At 37.1% G+C, this 21,135-nt stretch overlaps 2 long non-coding RNA genes across 2 annotated transcripts; both read right to left on the minus strand.

Moving 5' to 3' along the window:
• Positions 1-685: 685 nt before the first annotated feature.
• On the minus strand, positions 686-4,263 carry LOC142181846 (uncharacterized). The gene is made up of 2 exons (XR_012710739.1): positions 3,763-4,263; positions 686-1,027 (listed from the first exon to the last, which is right to left on the minus strand). It is a non-coding gene; the product is annotated as an uncharacterized LOC142181846 (long non-coding RNA).
• A 6,870-nt stretch (positions 4,264-11,133) lies between these two features.
• Positions 11,134-14,711, minus strand: LOC142181847 (uncharacterized). The gene is made up of 2 exons (XR_012710740.1): positions 14,211-14,711; positions 11,134-11,475 (listed from the first exon to the last, which is right to left on the minus strand). It is a non-coding gene; the product is annotated as an uncharacterized LOC142181847 (long non-coding RNA).
• Between the last annotated feature and the right edge of the window lie 6,424 nt (positions 14,712-21,135).

The following is a 21,135-nucleotide window of genomic DNA, read 5'->3' on the forward strand; positions in this document are numbered from 1 at the left end:
CTATGTAGGTTGCCTACGTATCATAACGCCGCATGAATCAGATCTTTGCGTAGTTCGGGAATAGAGTAAACAAACTAACGTTTTTTTTTCTTTTTACCTTAATGACTACTCTGATGAGAAAAGAGAAATAAAAGAAGCAAATCTTTTTTTTTGAATTTCCTAGGCTGAATGCTCTATAACCTATTCTAAACTCAAGTTTAACGAGAAAAACTTGTTATTAAGGAAAATCCTAGAAGAGAAAACCCCTTTTTTATTCTTCTTTTTTTTTTATGAAGAAAATCTAAAGAATAAACCACAGAAAAGTATTTGAATTTTCATTTGATATTCTGACGCAAGATTTCGAAACAAGCAATAAACAAAATAAAATAAAATATTTTTTGGATTTCAATTTTGATTGCCTAAAGGAAAAATTCTAATGATAGACAAAAGACAAGTATGTTTTTTATGTACAATATCCTAAAGTTCTAATGAAAATAAAAAGAATTTTTTTTCATTTTTCACTAATTTCCCAAAGAAACACCTCAAAAGAAAATCTTTTCGGATTTTAGAATTAATACCTTAAAGAAAACTTTTAAAGAGGTACTAAAAGAAAATTCTTTTTTTTTTGAATTTTGGTCCCAATATAGTAAATGAAATATAAAAATAATTTCTATTTTGATATTAATTGCCTAAAGGAAAAACAATCTCAAAGGAATTTTTTCATTTCTAGAATTAGTATTCCAAAGAAAACTTATGACGAAAATATAAAAACGCAAAAATTCTTTTTTTTTGGATTTTTGACTTGTAATACATTTCCAAATGCAAAATAAGAAATACAATAACAAAAGACTAGGAAAACTTAACTAGACAATACAAACTCTAACATCACCTAAAAGATTGAATACTACTATACAGGACTAGAAAATAAAACAAAAACAATTGACTCAAAAACATAAAATGACTCCTCTAGCAGCTCCTGAATGCAGTGATCCTGGGGTATCTGTCATGCTCAAACTCTGGTAAGTAAATCCACACCTGTATGAGAAAACTTAAACCAACACTATGTGAGACAATAAAATTCCCTAAGACACATGCAAGATATGATTGAGGCTATTTTTGCAAAATGACTTATTTGGCCAAAAGATGGCTAGAAGTGCAAAATTTGGCTAAGACCCCGCAAAACCAAGAACCTAAGATTACTAGGAAGACCGGACCCTATGTGGGTTGCCTACGTATCACGCCTCGAAAGACGAGAATCAGGTATGTGTAGTTCGGGCAAATTGGATACGGGCAAGAATTAAAAAAAACAACTAATTTTAGAGAAAACATTTTTTTTGTCTTTTTTTTTGAAAAATGATGAAACATGCAAAATCTTTTTGGATTTTTTTTTGATTTTCGAAAAATGATGAAAAAAATGTAAAATCTTTTTGAATTTTTCATGCTATTTTTTTGTCCTTTCTTAAAAATAATGTAACAAAAAGCATAACTGGGCCCTACTTGCTTTATCTTCACACTTCACCTTCTTTTTTTTTTCTTTCATTTGCTCTCAACTATCATTGGTCCGCCAAATGACCCTTTTACCCTTGCAGAAATGCAACATGTATCACATTAGGATGCATCAGAATGGTCTTTTATTTTTTGGGTACACCTGTCCTAGACGGACCCAACCCCTGTGTTGAGTCCCCAAAGTCAAATGCACATGATACAAATAAGCGTTCCTACTAGGGATCCGACATGAGGCTGAGTTATTCTAGGTTTAAAACCTGGGTGTATTGTTCTAGACCTGGCTTACCCGAGCGGACAACTCGAGCTGGGGGGGGGGGCTGTGTACCGGTAACCAAAAGATCATCCGGCTTTGCAACTTGTCCGAACCTCGTTCTATTTGGGATATGACACTAACAGAAATAAGTCACGACCAGCGTGCACTCCTCAGGAGAGAGAAGAGAGGGGTTTCGTAGCAGTTTATATATACAGTTCAACTAATATCAAAGCGGTAAAAGAAACATTTAGCACATTAGGCCCAAACATGTAATAAAATCAGATAATAAATAAAGCCAAATATAACAATTCATCTAAGCTCAAATTCTGAACCCTGAACCAGAGATTCTGGGTTCGCTCCCCAGCAAAGTCGCCAGAGTTGTCACACCTCTTTTTTTCCTACACCCGCGTAAAGGGATGTATCGGGAGTTTTTCCAATTAAAGTGACAATTGAAACGAGATTATTTATTTATTAAATTCATAGTCGCCACTTGGGATAATTTTATGGTGTCCCAAGTCACCGGTTCAAATTCTGAATCGAGCAAAAGATTGACTCTATTTTACAATCCGCGAACACAGAAATCTGGGAAAGGAATTTTGTTAACCAGGGAGAAGATGTTAGGTATTCCCGAGTTTCGTGGTTCTAGCACGGTCGCTCAACTATTATAATTGGCCTATTATCTGATTTTAGTACATGTTTTAGCATATGGTTCCATTTTAACTTTAACCGCTTTTATTCAATTATTTTTAAGAAAGATTTCAACGTTATTAAAACATGTCTTGAACCACGTCACATAAATGCACCCACGGTCTCGACATATTTTATCTAACATTGTTGAGATTTGGATTTGGGTCACATAAATGCGCACCCGAGTTTAGGAAGGTAATTTTAAGATAGAGCGCCGAAAACAACTACGCACTTTCAAGTTTGCAAGGGCCATGAAAAATTCAACTAATGGCACACCTCGATTTCTAACAGTTAAAATAATTAATGGAGGGCCAAGGGTTTTGAGATTTTATTTGGCATGGCACTCCTCGAATTATTCCTAAAGGGTTTTATTATTTGAAGTCGTTACAATCGGGCCACATGAAATGCACCCCCGAATCCATAGTCACAATGGTTTATTAATCATGCCTAAAGCAACTAGCACATTTGAATTATTTTCCTAATCTTGAGATTATTGTGAAGGCCACGAATTATGAGAGTCATTTGTGGAAATGGGGTTAGCCATTCATTTAGTAACAGATTCAAATCCCTACAGCATGGTAACAATCGCGCATAGCGTGGGTAATTGCGATAGTACTTTGCACCAAAACGAGAGATTGTCTAATGTGATAAAAATGAAAAGAAGCTAATTAATAAGGGACACATGAAATATAACAATTGCACATGGCGTGGGTCATCAGAAGCACGTCACCTTCGGCATTTCTAGATATGCAGTGTGTTTGCATTAACTTTGCAGTTCGACAATTGCTATTCTCGGGCGTAAGTAAGCCGTTTATGGGGTAGTTCAAATTATCTAAATGTGCTCTCACAAGACTACCATAGATGGATAGATTTGTTAACGAATAACTGCTACAGATATGTAAATATACAACAACATTCTGAAATAAACTACAAACAAACACCCATTAATATCAACATTTTCACGTACCAGACAAAACAAGACAATTGAGATTATGAATCCAAACAAGGGAATTTCATTAAAAAATGTTCTCCTCAACTTATTCAAATCTCCTGGTTTTTACCATTAGCTCAAGTTGCACAAAACCAAATCGATGTCCCCTCAAAACTCAAATTAGCGAGCAAGAACCTTCAATGGACGCGTAAGTGGCAAGATTTAAGAAAATTTCATAATCAAACTTACGTACTAATGGGTTATCATAATCAAACCTTTTTTATCAGAAGACTGTCATCATGTAAAATAAAACAAAAGAAAACAAATCTAGATTTCATAGAAATGCACTGAAAATTAAACAGGCTAGAATTAAAATTAAAAATTATACAAGTTCGCGGATGTGTACCTAGTCACCAATAATCAAAAGAACCTCAAAAAAATCTGAACAACAAGGATCTCGACGGCTAATCTGGAGCTCAACCATGATCTAAATCAGCGGCGAAAATCAACAGCAATCAACACAGTTTGAACCCAGAACATTTTTTAATGAAATTCCCTTTTGAATCCCGTTCTTCTTTTGGTTTTTGTTCTGATTTTGAGCTTATTGTGTTATAGATCTAGAATATGAAATTCAAAAATCATGGCTTCTTTCTATGAGTCTCCATGTGTGTGTGTGTACGCTTAAACTATAGAGAATACGGAAGAAGAAGGGGACACCATGGGAGCTTTGTTGTTTTCTGGAAAAAATGAGAGAGGAGGAGGAAGTTCAGGAGCGCCGTTTCGTAATAGTAGGGGTCTGATCCCTTTTTTTTTACTTAGGTCTTTTAATTTTGTTTTATAGGTAAGAAGTAGGGTAAAGGGTAATGGGTATTTGAATTGGGCTGGGGTTAACAATTAATTTGGGTCATTTTAGGAATTGGCCCAATTTGAGAAGAAACAAGACCAAAAATACATTCTTCCTAATTTCCTTTTCTCTTTTTTTCTTTTATTTAATTAATTAAAATCCTAAATTAATCTATTTTGTAGAAATTAAAGTTCTTTATTGATTTTTTATCATTAAAACAACTAGTTAACTTAAAACTAAAGAAAAAAATGCTAATTTAAAAGATTAAAAGTTAAATATGTAAAAATGATAATTTTTAGAATTTTCTCTATGATTTAAAAATATTAAAAATGCAAATAAGTAATGAAAAATTCCTAAAATCAATAAAATATTATTTTTAGTCTATTTTTAGGAGTTATTTTCAGGTAGGGCAAAAATCACATGCTCACAGCTGCCCATCTTTGCTCGAAAACACGAAGAGTTTTCGAGCAAAGATAAAGTGAGCGGATACGAGCGATTTTTGCCTGTTTGAATACTTCGTGGGAAGTATTTTTTAAAAGATTTGACTGCACCCTGCTTCCGAGGTTGCCAACATATCCTTGGCTATAAAGGAATCAGGTCAGTGTAGTTCGGGAATATCTGGTAGCTGGGACTACTAGGAAGATTTGTGAGTTGTTAGCAATATTATAAACCACTTATACTATTGATGCAATGATGAGAGTAAACTAATGACTAGACCAGGATGTGCGTCTTCTATGAGTAAAACCAAAAACTTTGGCTGGTAAATGCGTCTGCTAAAAATAAAATCTGAATGAACCAAACTAGGAAGTGCGTCTCCTAGGGGTGAAACTTGAATGAACCAAACTCGGAAGTGCGTCTCCTATGAATGAACTCTCAATTTAGGAAGTGCGTTTCCTAAAAGAATAACTTGAAAGGTCTTGATTAGGAAGTGCGTCTCCTATGAGTAAAACCAAAAACTTTGGCTAGCAAATGCGTCTGCTAAAAATAAAACCTGAATGAACCAAACTAGGAAGTGCGTCTCCTAGGGGTGAAACTTGAATGAACCAAATTATGAAGTGCGTCTCCTATGAATGAACTCTCAATTTAGGAAGTGCGTCTCCTAAAAGAATAACTTGAAAGGTCTTGATTAGGAAGTGCGTCTCCTATGAGTAAAACCAAAAAATTTGGCTAGCAAATGCGTCTGCTAAAAATAAAACCTAAATGAACCAAACTAGGAAGTGTGTCTCCTAGGGGTGAAACTTGAATGAACCAAACTAGGAAGTGCGTTTCCTTTGAATGAACTCTCAATTTAGGAAGTGCGTCTCCTAAAAGAATAACTTGAAAACCCAAACTAGGAAATGCTTTTCCTAGTGGTGATGTGTGATCTTCTCAATAGCCTTTGCGTAAGCAGAATTGGGGCATTACACCTGAAATTTCAAACTTCCAAGATTTGATATGAACATAGTTTCCGTCCCTATTTCAGACAAAGAAAACTTGTGAGTTTAAACATGGTGGTTGGTTTGTGGCCTTGACTTTGTGGAGATTGCTCCTTCACTTGCCATGACAACTTTGATTTCACCTTGAAAGACATTGTTTGCTTATTGACTAACCAATTTCTCTGTCGCCCTTGTCACAGAAAATACCTCTTCTCCGTTCGTACCCAAAACCCTCTATCTGTTGCATTGCTCATGAACTGACATTTACCAAACCTTTGTGTTTCACATGAATCCCAAAATACGTCAATTGTCACCCACTCAGTGCGTATGCTGTTCTTTCTTGACTTAAACCACTGGCCTTGGCCTTGAGGCCTATTGCTCCTTCACTTACCATGATAACTTTGATTTCTGCTTGGAAGACCTTGCTTGTCATTGGTTAACCACTTTCTCTGTCAACCTCATCACAGAGAATACCTTTGATCCGTTCACCCAACATCCTCTATCTGTTGCATTGTTCGTGAATTGATATATACCAAACCTTTGTATTTCACATGAATCCCAAAGCATGTTGATTGTTAATAACTCAGTGCACACGTTGTTCTTTCCTGACTTATGCCACTTTGATGTGCTAGCCAAATTCCGTTTTGTACAATTGGAAAGTTGGTAGCAAATTTTGAAATCATTTCTCACTTGTTCTAACCAAATAGACTCAAGATTGGGAAATAAACAAAACAAAAGGAACAGAGTAAGGACAATGGAAAGAGATGATTCCTAACAAGAAAACTAAACACTTATCAGATGTAGATACCAACTCTAATGACCGTGACATGCACCTTTGGATTAAATGGCCTAATCTACCAAGCAAGTCTGATGTTTAACTCTTATTGTACCTCTTCGCCATGAAACTGAGCTTCAATGTTCCGATTTTCCAATCTGATTCACGATCCTTACTCGACTTGTAGCGCCCGAAGGGTTTTCACCATCAAGCCTCTCTCATTTTGGTATTTCTCTCAACTTACCGTCGCCTTACGGTGCCCACTAGGGTTTTCACCAATAAGACTCTCTCATTTTTGATCTCTCTCAGCTCCCGTCGCCTTACGGTTCCCGTGACGGTTTTCACCAATAAGACTCTCTCATTTTCATTATTTTTCTACTTGGACCAGAGTGTTGCCCCTAATATGAATTACCTCCTTTTGCTTGACTTTGCATCTCTCGAAGACTGATCAGAAGGTCTTTCTTTGGACCGTAATACAGGCGTTTGGATAGGGTGAGAAAGAAAGGATATCAAAGGGTCAAAACAATTCGAATGGGTTCAAGATTACAACTTTCGGAATCAGATTTCTGCCCACAACTTCTGCCCCAGTTTCTTGCTTGGGGACTTTGGATTTTTATTTCGATGAGACCGAACCATGAGGCTGCCTACATATCCTTAAAAGGAATCAGGTCGAACGTAGTTCATGTCATAGAAGTTATTTTGTTGTTGTGATTTTTCTTTTCTTTTCTTCCTCTTCCTCTTCTTTTCTTTTCTTTCTTCCTTTTCTCTTTTTGTTGTTTTGTTGTTTTTTTCCTTTTTCTTCTCTTTTTCTTCTTTTTTTTCTTATCTTCTTACTCTTTTTTTTTCTTTTTGTTGATTTGTTGTTTTTTCTTTTCTTCTTCTCTTTTTCTTTTTTTTTCTTTTCTTCTTCCTCTTTTTTTCTTCTCTACCTTTTCATTCTTTTCTTTTCTCCTTTTCCTTTACTTATCTTTCACGCTTGTGTTTCTGATCTTTGCTACTGATTCCGAAAGAGGGGTATGAAAGAAAACAAACAAGGCTAAAAGGGGTAACGAAGGATAAGGTGTTTAGATAGCAGAACAGAATGTCTTCATCATTCCAATCTTCAAAACATGCTAAGTACAAACAACACAATTAAATAAACCAAGGAAAACATTCTTAACATCTTTTGATTGCGCCAGACTTGATAACCATATCCATACAATTGCCTTCTATATCTGTTAAATACGAAGCACCATTGGACAACACTCTCATTACGATGAACGACCCCTACCAATTTGGGGCAAACTTGCCTTTAGCTTCAACCTGACGCGGCAAGATGCGTTTCAATAGTATTTCTTTTTGTTCTACCTACCCCAGTTTCACAATTCGGGCTTGAAGTGATCTCAAAATGCCTTTACTTTTTTTCCTCAAATGTCCCTATCATCTTCAAAATTGTTTCATTGCTTCATGACTAAACTAACTTTTTAAGACCAGGCTGAGAATTATGCGTGCATGTCATGTCACTAGAGTCAACAGGAAAAGGACTATAAAAGGAAAAGAGAACTAAACAAAAATGATTAAAAATAACAGAAAATAGAAAATTGCATTAGACAGATGGTGAAAGGGTTTGAACAACAAAACAAGCAAACTAAACTGGGTTACAACCCTAGAACAAACTTAGACAACACTAAACGAGTTACTACAAAAATAAACTAGGCAAAATAAAAGGATAGAAGGGTTTGAATAACAAGACAATATCCAGATTATAACCCTGAAAATAACCCGGACAACAGAAATGACAACAAAATAAACCACCAAAACTTCTTTCCAGCTAGCCATGAGATGAAGCGTCTTTCCAATTACCAAGCACGACATCTTAGCCACTGGGTTCTACATCAATATTGCCAAAACCATTAACAACTTCAATATCATTAACTTCAGTCAGCAAGTTCCCAAGAGGATTCATATGCTCCCTGTCACTGTCATTGATCACAATTACCCCTTCTTGAATCATTCTTTCTATTTCCCTTTTCAAAGAACGACAATCTTCAATGCTATGCCCTTGGACATTAGAGTGGTACATGCATCATACTGTAGGATCAAAGCCTTTTGCATATGGGTCTGGAGTATAGCCGAGGAGCTGCTCAATCAGGCCAGAATGCTTTAACCTCTCAAACAAGCTTGTGTAGGACTCCCCAATTGTCGTGAAACTATTTCTTTGCCTTTGTTCCTTTCCCTGTCCCTGTTTTCTAGGGTTGTTGGGTGCTCGAAAATGTTGTGAAGGCAAGAATGCATTATGCGGTGCTGGCGCTCGCCATATGGAGTGACCTGGTGGTTGGACATATGACCAGACATTGTTCGGAGGATAATACTGAGGTGGATTATATGGAGCTCGGGGACAAGTTTGGGTTTGGAGTTGAGGCTGGGTATATTGGTGAGTCGGACCTTTTGGTCCACATCGTGACTCTAAAACAACCATGGCAAAATCATCATGTTCCTTCTGACCTAGCAAGCTTCCTGTTTCGTTCTGAATTGCTTGTGTTGTGGCTTTTAAAGCAGAATAACTCATGATCTTGCTAGACTTCAACCCATCTTCTACCATTTCTCCCATTTTTACCACATAATTAAAAGACCTACCCACAGCCGTGATCAAATGCCCAAAGTAAGTTGGTTCTTGAGCTTGAAGAAAGTACTCAACCATCTCTTTTTCTTCCATGGGAGGATTGACTTTGGCAGCTTGCTCTCTCCATCTGAGCCCGTATTCCCTAAAGCTTTCATTAGGCTTCTTTTCCATCTTGGCGAGGGAGATGCGATCTGGGACAATTTCTATATTGTACTGAAAGTGTCTGGCAAAGGCCTGAACCATATCATCCCACGTGTACCACCTACTAGCATCTTGGCGGGTGTACCACTCCAGATCTTCCCCACTCAGACTTTGACTAAAATACGCCATCAATAATTTGTCTTTCCCACCGACGCCTCTCATATTACTACAATAGCCTCTCAAATGGGCCACAGGATCTCCATGTCTGTCATATAAATCGAACTTTGGCATCTTAAACCCATTAAGCAGTTGGACGTTAGGAAACAAGCACAAGTCTTTGTAAGCCACGCTCATCTGGCTCCCTATCCCTTGCATGTTTCTTGCAGACTGCTCTAAGATTTTCACCTTCCTGGATATCTCATCTTGCTCCACTGTCTTAGCAGGCTTTTCAGTTTCACCGGGAGGCTCAAAATGAGGAGCGGGAGAGTATGAATCTGAGACTTTGAAAGTTGGTTCTGGAGCATAGTGTTGGGCATTAGGGACTTTGAACACAGCCTCGTTAGAGGATCGAGGAAAAGTAGGTGGGGGAGGAGCTACAAGAGCATGAGTGGCCAAAGGAGGGGGATACGAGGTGGTTTTGGCGGGTAGAGTGTAAAAAGGTTGTGGGGTGATATCAGCAGCAGTGAGAATCTGGATTTGGGATAGTGGTGAGATAGTTGCAGGGTTTTCAGTGTAGTTAGCAGGGAATGAAGGTAGAGGATGCCCTCTGATCCAAGACTGATACATTTCTGCCATCTGTTGTTTCACCCTTTGGACCTCCTCTTTCAATTCAGACTCCGACTCCACAAACTTCCTCGACGGGTCAACAACTCTTATGCCCCAGTCTTTGCTAGCCATGGCTACCTTGCTCTTTGACCTTGTGTTGTATGTATAAGTGACTTAAGAACCACAAACCAACCACCCTACTGCTATAATGAGGAGAATAAAGAGGAACAAAATGAAGTCATCATGATAGCGTTAGGGCATTTAACAGCTAAAAATATCACATTTCGTACAATGCACCTTGCAACAATTAACGGTTCAAGAATGACTTTGAGGATCATAAGGTCACTTGGCATCATCCCAATTTGTCCATTTGAATCTTCTCTTTTCTTTTTTTTTTGCTCTCACTTCTTAACTCGCTCATTTTCCTTCCTTTTTTTTCTTTCTGATTATGCTCTTTTCTTCCCTCTCATTTCTCACATCCCATGATCTCATCTCTTTTTATTGGTTGTTTTTTTCCTTTTAATAAATAAAAAAATGATTCGATCGAACCCTATGTAGGTTGCCTACGTATCATAACGCCGCATGAATCAGATCTTTGCGTAGTTCGGGAATAGAGTAAACAAACTAACGTTTTTTTTTCTTTTTACCTTAATGACTACTCTGATGAGAAAAGAGAAATAAAAGAAGCAAATCTTTTTTTTTGAATTTCCTAGGCTGAATGCTCTATAACCTATTCTAAACTCAAGTTTAACGAGAAAAACTTGTTATTAAGGAAAATCCTAGAAGAGAAAACCCCTTTTTTATTCTTCTTTTTTTTTTATGAAGAAAATCTAAAGAATAAACCACAGAAAAGTATTTGAATTTTCATTTGATATTCTGACGCAAGATTTCGAAACAAGCAATAAACAAAATAAAATAAAATATTTTTTGGATTTCAATTTTGATTGCCTAAAGGAAAAATTCTAATGATAGACAAAAGACAAGTATGTTTTTTATGTACAATATCCTAAAGTTCTAATGAAAATAAAAAGAATTTTTTTTCATTTTTCACTAATTTCCCAAAGAAACACCTCAAAAGAAAATCTTTTCGGATTTTAGAATTAATACCTTAAAGAAAACTTTTAAAGAGGTACTAAAAGAAAATTCTTTTTTTTTTGAATTTTGGTCCCAATATAGTAAATGAAATATAAAAATAATTTCTATTTTGATATTAATTGCCTAAAGGAAAAACAATCTCAAAGGAATTTTTTCATTTCTAGAATTAGTATTCCAAAGAAAACTTATGACGAAAATATAAAAACGCAAAAATTCTTTTTTTTTGGATTTTTGACTTGTAATACATTTCCAAATGCAAAATAAGAAATACAATAACAAAAGACTAGGAAAACTTAACTAGACAATACAAACTCTAACATCACCTAAAAGATTGAATACTACTATACAGGACTAGAAAATAAAACAAAAACAATTGACTCAAAAACATAAAATGACTCCTCTAGCAGCTCCTGAATGCAGTGATCCTGGGGTATCTGTCATGCTCAAACTCTGGTAAGTAAATCCACACCTGTATGAGAAAACTTAAACCAACACTATGTGAGACAATAAAATTCCCTAAGACACATGCAAGATATGATTGAGGCTATTTTTGCAAAATGACTTATTTGGCCAAAAGATGGCTAGAAGTGCAAAATTTGGCTAAGACCCCGCAAAACCAAGAACCTAAGATTACTAGGAAGACCGGACCCTATGTGGGTTGCCTACGTATCACGCCTCGAAAGACGAGAATCAGGTATGTGTAGTTCGGGCAAATTGGATACGGGCAAGAATTAAAAAAAACAACTAATTTTAGAGAAAACATTTTTTTTGTCTTTTTTTTTGAAAAATGATGAAACATGCAAAATCTTTTTGGATTTTTTTTTGATTTTCGAAAAATGATGAAAAAAATGTAAAATCTTTTTGAATTTTTCATGCTATTTTTTTGTCCTTTCTTAAAAATAATGTAACAAAAAGCATAACTGGGCCCTACTTGCTTTATCTTCACACTTCACCTTCTTTTTTTTTTCTTTCATTTGCTCTCAACTATCATTGGTCCGCCAAATGACCCTTTTACCCTTGCAGAAATGCAACATGTATCACATTAGGATGCATCAGAATGGTCTTTTATTTTTTGGGTACACCTGTCCTAGACGGACCCAACCCCTGTGTTGAGTCCCCAAAGTCAAATGCACATGATACAAATAAGCGTTCCTACTAGGGATCCGACATGAGGCTGAGTTATTCTAGGTTTAAAACCTGGGTGTATTGTTCTAGACCTGGCTTACCCGAGCGGACAACTCGAGCTGGGGGGGGGGGCTGTGTACCGGTAACCAAAAGATCATCCGGCTTTGCAACTTGTCCGAACCTCGTTCTATTTGGGATATGACACTAACAGAAATAAGTCACGACCAGCGTGCACTCCTCAGGAGAGAGAAGAGAGGGGTTTCGTAGCAGTTTATATATACAGTTCAACTAATATCAAAGCGGTAAAAGAAACATTTAGCACATTAGGCCCAAACATGTAATAAAATCAGATAATAAATAAAGCCAAATATAACAATTCATCTAAGCTCAAATTCTGAACCCTGAACCAGAGATTCTGGGTTCGCTCCCCAGCAAAGTCGCCAGAGTTGTCACACCTCTTTTTTTCCTACACCCGCGTAAAGGGATGTATCGGGAGTTTTTCCAATTAAAGTGACAATTGAAACGAGATTATTTATTTATTAAATTCATAGTCGCCACTTGGGATAATTTTATGGTGTCCCAAGTCACCGGTTCAAATTCTGAATCGAGCAAAAGATTGACTCTATTTTACAATCCGCGAACACAGAAATCTGGGAAAGGAATTTTGTTAACCAGGGAGAAGATGTTAGGTATTCCCGAGTTTCGTGGTTCTAGCACGGTCGCTCAACTATTATAATTGGCCTATTATCTGATTTTAGTACATGTTTTAGCATATGGTTCCATTTTAACTTTAACCGCTTTTATTCAATTATTTTTAAGAAAGATTTCAACGTTATTAAAACATGTCTTGAACCACGTCACATAAATGCACCCACGGTCTCGACATATTTTATCTAACATTGTTGAGATTTGGATTTGGGTCACATAAATGCGCACCCGAGTTTAGGAAGGTAATTTTAAGATAGCGCGCCGAAAACAACTACGCACTTTCAAGTTTGCAAGGGCCATGAAAAATTCAACTAATGGCACACCTCGATTTCTAACAGTTAAAATAATTAATGGAGGGCCAAGGGTTTTGAGATTTTATTTGGCATGGCACTCCTCGAATTATTCCTAAAGGGTTTTATTATTTGAAGTCGTTACAATCGGGCCACATGAAATGCACCCCCGAATCCATAGTCACAATGGTTTATTAATCATGCCTAAAGCAACTAGCACATTTGAATTATTTTCCTAATCTTGAGATTATTGTGAAGGCCACGAATTATGAGAGTCATTTGTGGAAATGGGGTTAGCCATTCATTTAGTAACAGATTCAAATCCCTACAGCATGGTAACAATCGCGCATAGCGTGGGTAATTGCGATAGTACTTTGCACCAAAACGAGAGATTGTCTAATGTGATAAAAATGAAAAGAAGCTAATTAATAAGGGACACATGAAATATAACAATTGCACATGGCGTGGGTCATCAGAAGCACGTCACCTTCGGCATTTCTAGATATGCAGTGTGTTTGCATTAACTTTGCAGTTCGACAATTGCTATTCTCGGGCGTAAGTAAGCCGTTTATGGGGTAGTTCAAATTATCTAAATGTGCTCTCACAAGACTACCATAGATGGATAGATTTGTTAACGAATAACTGCTACAGATATGTAAATATACAACAACATTCTGAAATAAACTACAAACAAACACCCATTAATATCAACATTTTCACGTACCAGACAAAACAAGACAATTGAGATTATGAATCCAAACAAGGGAATTTCATTAAAAAATGTTCTCCTCAACTTATTCAAATCTCCTGGTTTTTACCATTAGCTCAAGTTGCACAAAACCAAATCGATGTCCCCTCAAAACTCAAATTAGCGAGCAAGAACCTTCAATGGACGCGTAAGTGGCAAGATTTAAGAAAATTTCATAATCAAACTTACGTACTAATGGGTTATCATAATCAAACCTTTTTTATCAGAAGACTGTCATCATGTAAAATAAAACAAAAGAAAACAAATCTAGATTTCATAGAAATGCACTGAAAATTAAACAGGCTAGAATTAAAATTAAAAATTATACAAGTTCGCGGATGTGTACCTAGTCACCAATAATCAAAAGAACCTCAAAAAAATCTGAACAACAAGGATCTCGACGGCTAATCTGGAGCTCAACCATGATCTAAATCAGCGGCGAAAATCAACAGCAATCAACACAGTTTGAACCCAGAACATTTTTTAATGAAATTCCCTTTTGAATCCCGTTCTTCTTTTGGTTTTTGTTCTGATTTTGAGCTTATTGTGTTATAGATCTAGAATATGAAATTCAAAAATCATGGCTTCTTTCTATGAGTCTCCATGTGTGTGTGTGTACGCTTAAACTATAGAGAATACGGAAGAAGAAGGGGACACCATGGGAGCTTTGTTGTTTTCTGGAAAAAATGAGAGAGGAGGAGGAAGTTCAGGAGCGCCGTTTCGTAATAGTAGGGGTCTGATCCCTTTTTTTTTACTTAGGTCTTTTAATTTTGTTTTATAGGTAAGAAGTAGGGTAAAGGGTAATGGGTATTTGAATTGGGCTGGGGTTAACAATTAATTTGGGTCATTTTAGGAATTGGCCCAATTTGAGAAGAAACAAGACCAAAAATACATTCTTCCTAATTTCCTTTTCTCTTTTTTTCTTTTATTTAATTAATTAAAATCCTAAATTAATCTATTTTGTAGAAATTAAAGTTCTTTATTGATTTTTTATCATTAAAACAACTAGTTAACTTAAAACTAAAGAAAAAAATGCTAATTTAAAAGATTAAAAGTTAAATATGTAAAAATGATAATTTTTAGAATTTTCTCTATGATTTAAAAATATTAAAAATGCAAATAAGTAATGAAAAATTCCTAAAATCAATAAAATATTATTTTTAGTCTATTTTTAGGAGTTATTTTCAGGTAGGGCAAAAATCACATGCTCACAGCTGCCCATCTTTGCTCGAAAACACGAAGAGTTTTCGAGCAAAGATAAAGTGAGCGGATACGAGCGATTTTTGCCTGTTTGAATACTTCGTGGGAAGTATTTTTTAAAAGATTTGACTGCACCCTGCTTCCGAGGTTGCCAACATATCCTTGGCTATAAAGGAATCAGGTCAGTGTAGTTCGGGAATATCTGGTAGCTGGGACTACTAGGAAGATTTGTGAGTTGTTAGCAATATTATAAACCACTTATACTATTGATGCAATGATGAGAGTAAACTAATGACTAGACCAGGATGTGCGTCTTCTATGAGTAAAACCAAAAACTTTGGCTGGTAAATGCGTCTGCTAAAAATAAAATCTGAATGAACCAAACTAGGAAGTGCGTCTCCTAGGGGTGAAACTTGAATGAACCAAACTCGGAAGTGCGTCTCCTATGAATGAACTCTCAATTTAGGAAGTGCGTTTCCTAAAAGAATAACTTGAAAGGTCTTGATTAGGAAGTGCGTCTCCTATGAGTAAAACCAAAAACTTTGGCTAGCAAATGCGTCTGCTAAAAATAAAACCTGAATGAACCAAACTAGGAAGTGCGTCTCCTAGGGGTGAAACTTGAATGAACCAAATTATGAAGTGCGTCTCCTATGAATGAACTCTCAATTTAGGAAGTGCGTCTCCTAAAAGAATAACTTGAAAGGTCTTGATTAGGAAGTGCGTCTCCTATGAGTAAAACCAAAAAATTTGGCTAGCAAATGCGTCTGCTAAAAATAAAACCTAAATGAACCAAACTAGGAAGTGTGTCTCCTAGGGGTGAAACTTGAATGAACCAAACTAGGAAGTGCGTTTCCTTTGAATGAACTCTCAATTTAGGAAGTGCGTCTCCTAAAAGAATAACTTGAAAACCCAAACTAGGAAATGCTTTTCCTAGTGGTGATGTGTGATCTTCTCAATAGCCTTTGCGTAAGCAGAATTGGGGCATTACACCTGAAATTTCAAACTTCCAAGATTTGATATGAACATAGTTTCCGTCCCTATTTCAGACAAAGAAAACTTGTGAGTTTAAACATGGTGGTTGGTTTGTGGCCTTGACTTTGTGGAGATTGCTCCTTCACTTGCCATGACAACTTTGATTTCACCTTGAAAGACATTGTTTGCTTATTGACTAACCAATTTCTCTGTCGCCCTTGTCACAGAAAATACCTCTTCTCCGTTCGTACCCAAAACCCTCTATCTGTTGCATTGCTCATGAACTGACATTTACCAAACCTTTGTGTTTCACATGAATCCCAAAATACGTCAATTGTCACCCACTCAGTGCGTATGCTGTTCTTTCTTGACTTAAACCACTGGCCTTGGCCTTGAGGCCTATTGCTCCTTCACTTACCATGATAACTTTGATTTCTGCTTGGAAGACCTTGCTTGTCATTGGTTAACCACTTTCTCTGTCAACCTCATCACAGAGAATACCTTTGATCCGTTCACCCAACATCCTCTATCTGTTGCATTGTTCGTGAATTGATATATACCAAACCTTTGTATTTCACATGAATCCCAAAGCATGTTGATTGTTAATAACTCAGTGCACACGTTGTTCTTTCCTGACTTATGCCACTTTGATGTGCTAGCCAAATTCCGTTTTGTACAATTGGAAAGTTGGTAGCAAATTTTGAAATCATTTCTCACTTGTTCTAACCAAATAGACTCAAGATTGGGAAATAAACAAAACAAAAGGAACAGAGTAAGGACAATGGAAAGAGATGATTCCTAACAAGAAAACTAAACACTTATCAGATGTAGATACCAACTCTAATGACCGTGACATGCACCTTTGGATTAAATGGCCTAATCTACCAAGCAAGTCTGATGTTTAACTCTTATTGTACCTCTTCGCCATGAAACTGAGCTTCAATGTTCCGATTTTCCAATCTGATTCACGATCCTTACTCGACTTGTAGCGCCCGAAGGGTTTTCACCATCAAGCCTCTCTCATTTTGGTATTTCTCTCAACTTACCGTCGCCTTACGGTGCCCACTAGGGTTTTCACCAATAAGACTCTCTCATTTTTGATCTCTCTCAGCTCCCGTCGCCTTACGGTTCCCGTGACGGTTTTCACCAATAAGACTCTCTCATTTTCATTATTTTTCTACTTGGACCAGAGTGTTGCCCCTAATATGAATTACCTCCTTTTGCTTGACTTTGCATCTCTCGAAGACTGATCAGAAGGTCTTTCTTTGGACCGTAATACAGGCGTTTGGATAGGGTGAGAAAGAAAGGATATCAAAGGGTCAAAACAATTCGAATGGGTTCAAGATTACAACTTTCGGAATCAGATTTCTGCCCACAACTTCTGCCCCAGTTTCTTGCTTGGGGACTTTGGATTTTTATTTCGATGAGACCGAACCATGAGGCTGCCTACATATCCTTAAAAGGAATCAGGTCGAACGTAGTTCATGTCATAGAAGTTATTTTGTTGTTGTGATTTTTCTTTTCTTTTCTTCCTCTTCCTCTTCTTTTCTTTTCTTTCTTCCTTTTCTCTTTTTGTTGTTTTGTTGTTTTTTTCCTTTTTCTTCTCTTTTTCTTCTTTTTTTTCTTATCTTCTTACTCTTTTTTTTTCTTTTTGTTGATTTGTTGTTTTTTCTTTTCTTCTTCTCTTTTTCTTTTTTTTTCTTTTCTTCTTCCTCTTTTTTTCTTCTCTACCTTTTCATTCTTTTCTTTTCTCCTTTTCCTTTACTTATCTTTCACGCTTGTGTTTCTGATCTTTGCTACTGATTCCGAAAGAGGGGTATGAAAGAAAACAAACAAGGCTAAAAGGGGTAACGAAGGATAAGGTGTTTAGATAGCAGAACAGAATGTCTTCATCATTCCAATCTTCAAAACATGCTAAGTACAAACAACACAATTAAATAAACCAAGGAAAACATTCTTAACATCTTTTGATTGCGCCAGACTTGATAACCATATCCATACAATTGCCTTCTATATCTGTTAAATACGAAGCACCATTGGACAACACTCTCATTACGATGAACGACCCCTACCAATTTGGGGCAAACTTGCCTTTAGCTTCAACCTGACGCGGCAAGATGCGTTTCAATAGTATTTCTTTTTGTTCTACCTACCCCAGTTTCACAATTCGGGCTTGAAGTGATCTCAAAATGCCTTTACTTTTTTTCCTCAAATGTCCCTATCATCTTCAAAATTGTTTCATTGCTTCATGACTAAACTAACTTTTTAAGACCAGGCTGAGAATTATGCGTGCATGTCATGTCACTAGAGTCAACAGGAAAAGGACTATAAAAGGAAAAGAGAACTAAACAAAAATGATTAAAAATAACAGAAAATAGAAAATTGCATTAGACAGATGGTGAAAGGGTTTGAACAACAAAACAAGCAAACTAAACTGGGTTACAACCCTAGAACAAACTTAGACAACACTAAACGAGTTACTACAAAAATAAACTAGGCAAAATAAAAGGATAGAAGGGTTTGAATAACAAGACAATATCCAGATTATAACCCTGAAAATAACCCGGACAACAGAAATGACAACAAAATAAACCACCAAAACTTCTTTCCAGCTAGCCATGAGATGAAGCGTCTTTCCAATTACCAAGCACGACATCTTAGCCACTGGGTTCTACATCAATATTGCCAAAACCATTAACAACTTCAATATCATTAACTTCAGTCAGCAAGTTCCCAAGAGGATTCATATGCTCCCTGTCACTGTCATTGATCACAATTACCCCTTCTTGAATCATTCTTTCTATTTCCCTTTTCAAAGAACGACAATCTTCAATGCTATGCCCTTGGACATTAGAGTGGTACATGCATCATACTGTAGGATCAAAGCCTTTTGCATATGGGTCTGGAGTATAGCCGAGGAGCTGCTCAATCAGGCCAGAATGCTTTAACCTCTCAAACAAGCTTGTGTAGGACTCCCCAATTGTCGTGAAACTATTTCTTTGCCTTTGTTCCTTTCCCTGTCCCTGTTTTCTAGGGTTGTTGGGTGCTCGAAAATGTTGTGAAGGCAAGAATGCATTATGCGGTGCTGGCGCTCGCCATATGGAGTGACCTGGTGGTTGGACATATGACCAGACATTGTTCGGAGGATAATACTGAGGTGGATTATATGGAGCTCGGGGACAAGTTTGGGTTTGGAGTTGAGGCTGGGTATATTGGTGAGTCGGACCTTTTGGTCCACATCGTGACTCTAAAACAACCATGGCAAAATCATCATGTTCCTTCTGACCTAGCAAGCTTCCTGTTTCGTTCTGAATTGCTTGTGTTGTGGCTTTTAAAGCAGAATAACTCATGATCTTGCTAGACTTCAACCCATCTTCTACCATTTCTCCCATTTTTACCACATAATTAAAAGACCTACCCACAGCCGTGATCAAATGCCCAAAGTAAGTTGGTTCTTGAGCTTGAAGAAAGTACTCAACCATCTCTTTTTCTTCCATGGGAGGATTGACTTTGGCAGCTTGCTCTCTCCATCTGAGCCCGTATTCCCTAAAGCTTTCATTAGGCTTCTTTTCCATCTTGGCGAGGGAGATGCGATCTGGGACAATTTCTATATTGTACTGAAAGTGTCTGGCAAAGGCCTGAACCATATCATCCCACGTGTACCACCTACTAGCATCTTGGCGGGTGTACCACTCCAGATCTTCCCCACTCAGACTTTGACTAAAATACGCCATCAATAATTTGTCTTTCCCACCGACGCCTCTCATATTACTACAATAGCCTCTCAAATGGGCCACAGGATCTCCATGTCTGTCATATAAATCGAACTTTGGCATCTTAAACCCATTAAGCAGTTGGACGTTAGGAAACAAGCACAAGTCTTTGTAAGCCACGCTCATCTGGCTCCCTATCCCTTGCATGTTTCTTGCAGACTGCTCTAAGATTTTCACCTTCCTGGATATCTCATCTTGCTCCACTGTCTTAGCAGGCTTTTCAGTTTCACCGGGAGGCTCAAAATGAGGAGCGGGAGAGTATGAATCTGAGACTTTGAAAGTTGGTTCTGGAGCATAGTGTTGGGCATTAGGGACTTTGAACACAGCCTCGTTAGAGGATCGAGGAAAAGTAGGTGGGGGAGGAGCTACAAGAGCATGAGTGGCCAAAGGAGGGGGATACGAGGTGGTTTTGGCGGGTAGAGTGTAAAAAGGTTGTGGGGTGATATCAGCAGCAGTGAGAATCTGGATTTGGGATAGTGGTGAGATAGTTGCAGGGTTTTCAGTGTAGTTAGCAGGGAATGAAGGTAGAGGATGCCCTCTGATCCAAGACTGATACATTTCTGCCATCTGTTGTTTCACCCTTTGGACCTCCTCTTTCAATTCAGACTCCGACTCCACAAACTTCCTCGACGGGTCAACAACTCTTATGCCCCAGTCTTTGCTAGCCATGGCTACCTTGCTCTTTGACCTTGTGTTGTATGTATAAGTGACTTAAGAACCACAAACCAACCACCCTACTGCTATAATGAGGAGAATAAAGAGGAACAAAATGAAGTCATCATGATAGCGTTAGGGCATTTAACAGCTAAAAATATCACATTTCGTACAATGCACCTTGCAACAATTAACGGTTCAAGAATGACTTTGAGGATCATAAGGTCACTTGGCATCATCCCAATTTGTCCATTTGAATCTTCTCTTTTCTTTTTTTTTTGCTCTCACTTCTTAACTCGCTCATTTTCCTTCCTTTTTTTTCTTTCTGATTATGCTCTTTTCTTCCCTCTCATTTCTCACATCCCATGATCTCATCTCTTTTTATTGGTTGTTTTTTTCCTTTTAATAAATAAAAAAATGATTCGATCGAACCCTATGTAGGTTGCCTACGTATCATAACGCCGCATGAATCAGATCTTTGCGTAGTTCGGGAATAGAGTAAACAAACTAACGTTTTTTTTTCTTTTTACCTTAATGACTACTCTGATGAGAAAAGAGAAATAAAAGAAGCAAATCTTTTTTTTTGAATTTCCTAGGCTGAATGCTCTATAACCTATTCTAAACTCAAGTTTAACGAGAAAAACTTGTTATTAAGGAAAATCCTAGAAGAGA

The sequence above is a fragment of the Nicotiana tabacum genome, chromosome 6, assembly GCF_000715075.1.
Source record: "Nicotiana tabacum cultivar K326 chromosome 6, ASM71507v2, whole genome shotgun sequence".
NCBI classification, from domain to species: Eukaryota; Viridiplantae; Streptophyta; class Magnoliopsida; order Solanales; family Solanaceae; genus Nicotiana; species Nicotiana tabacum.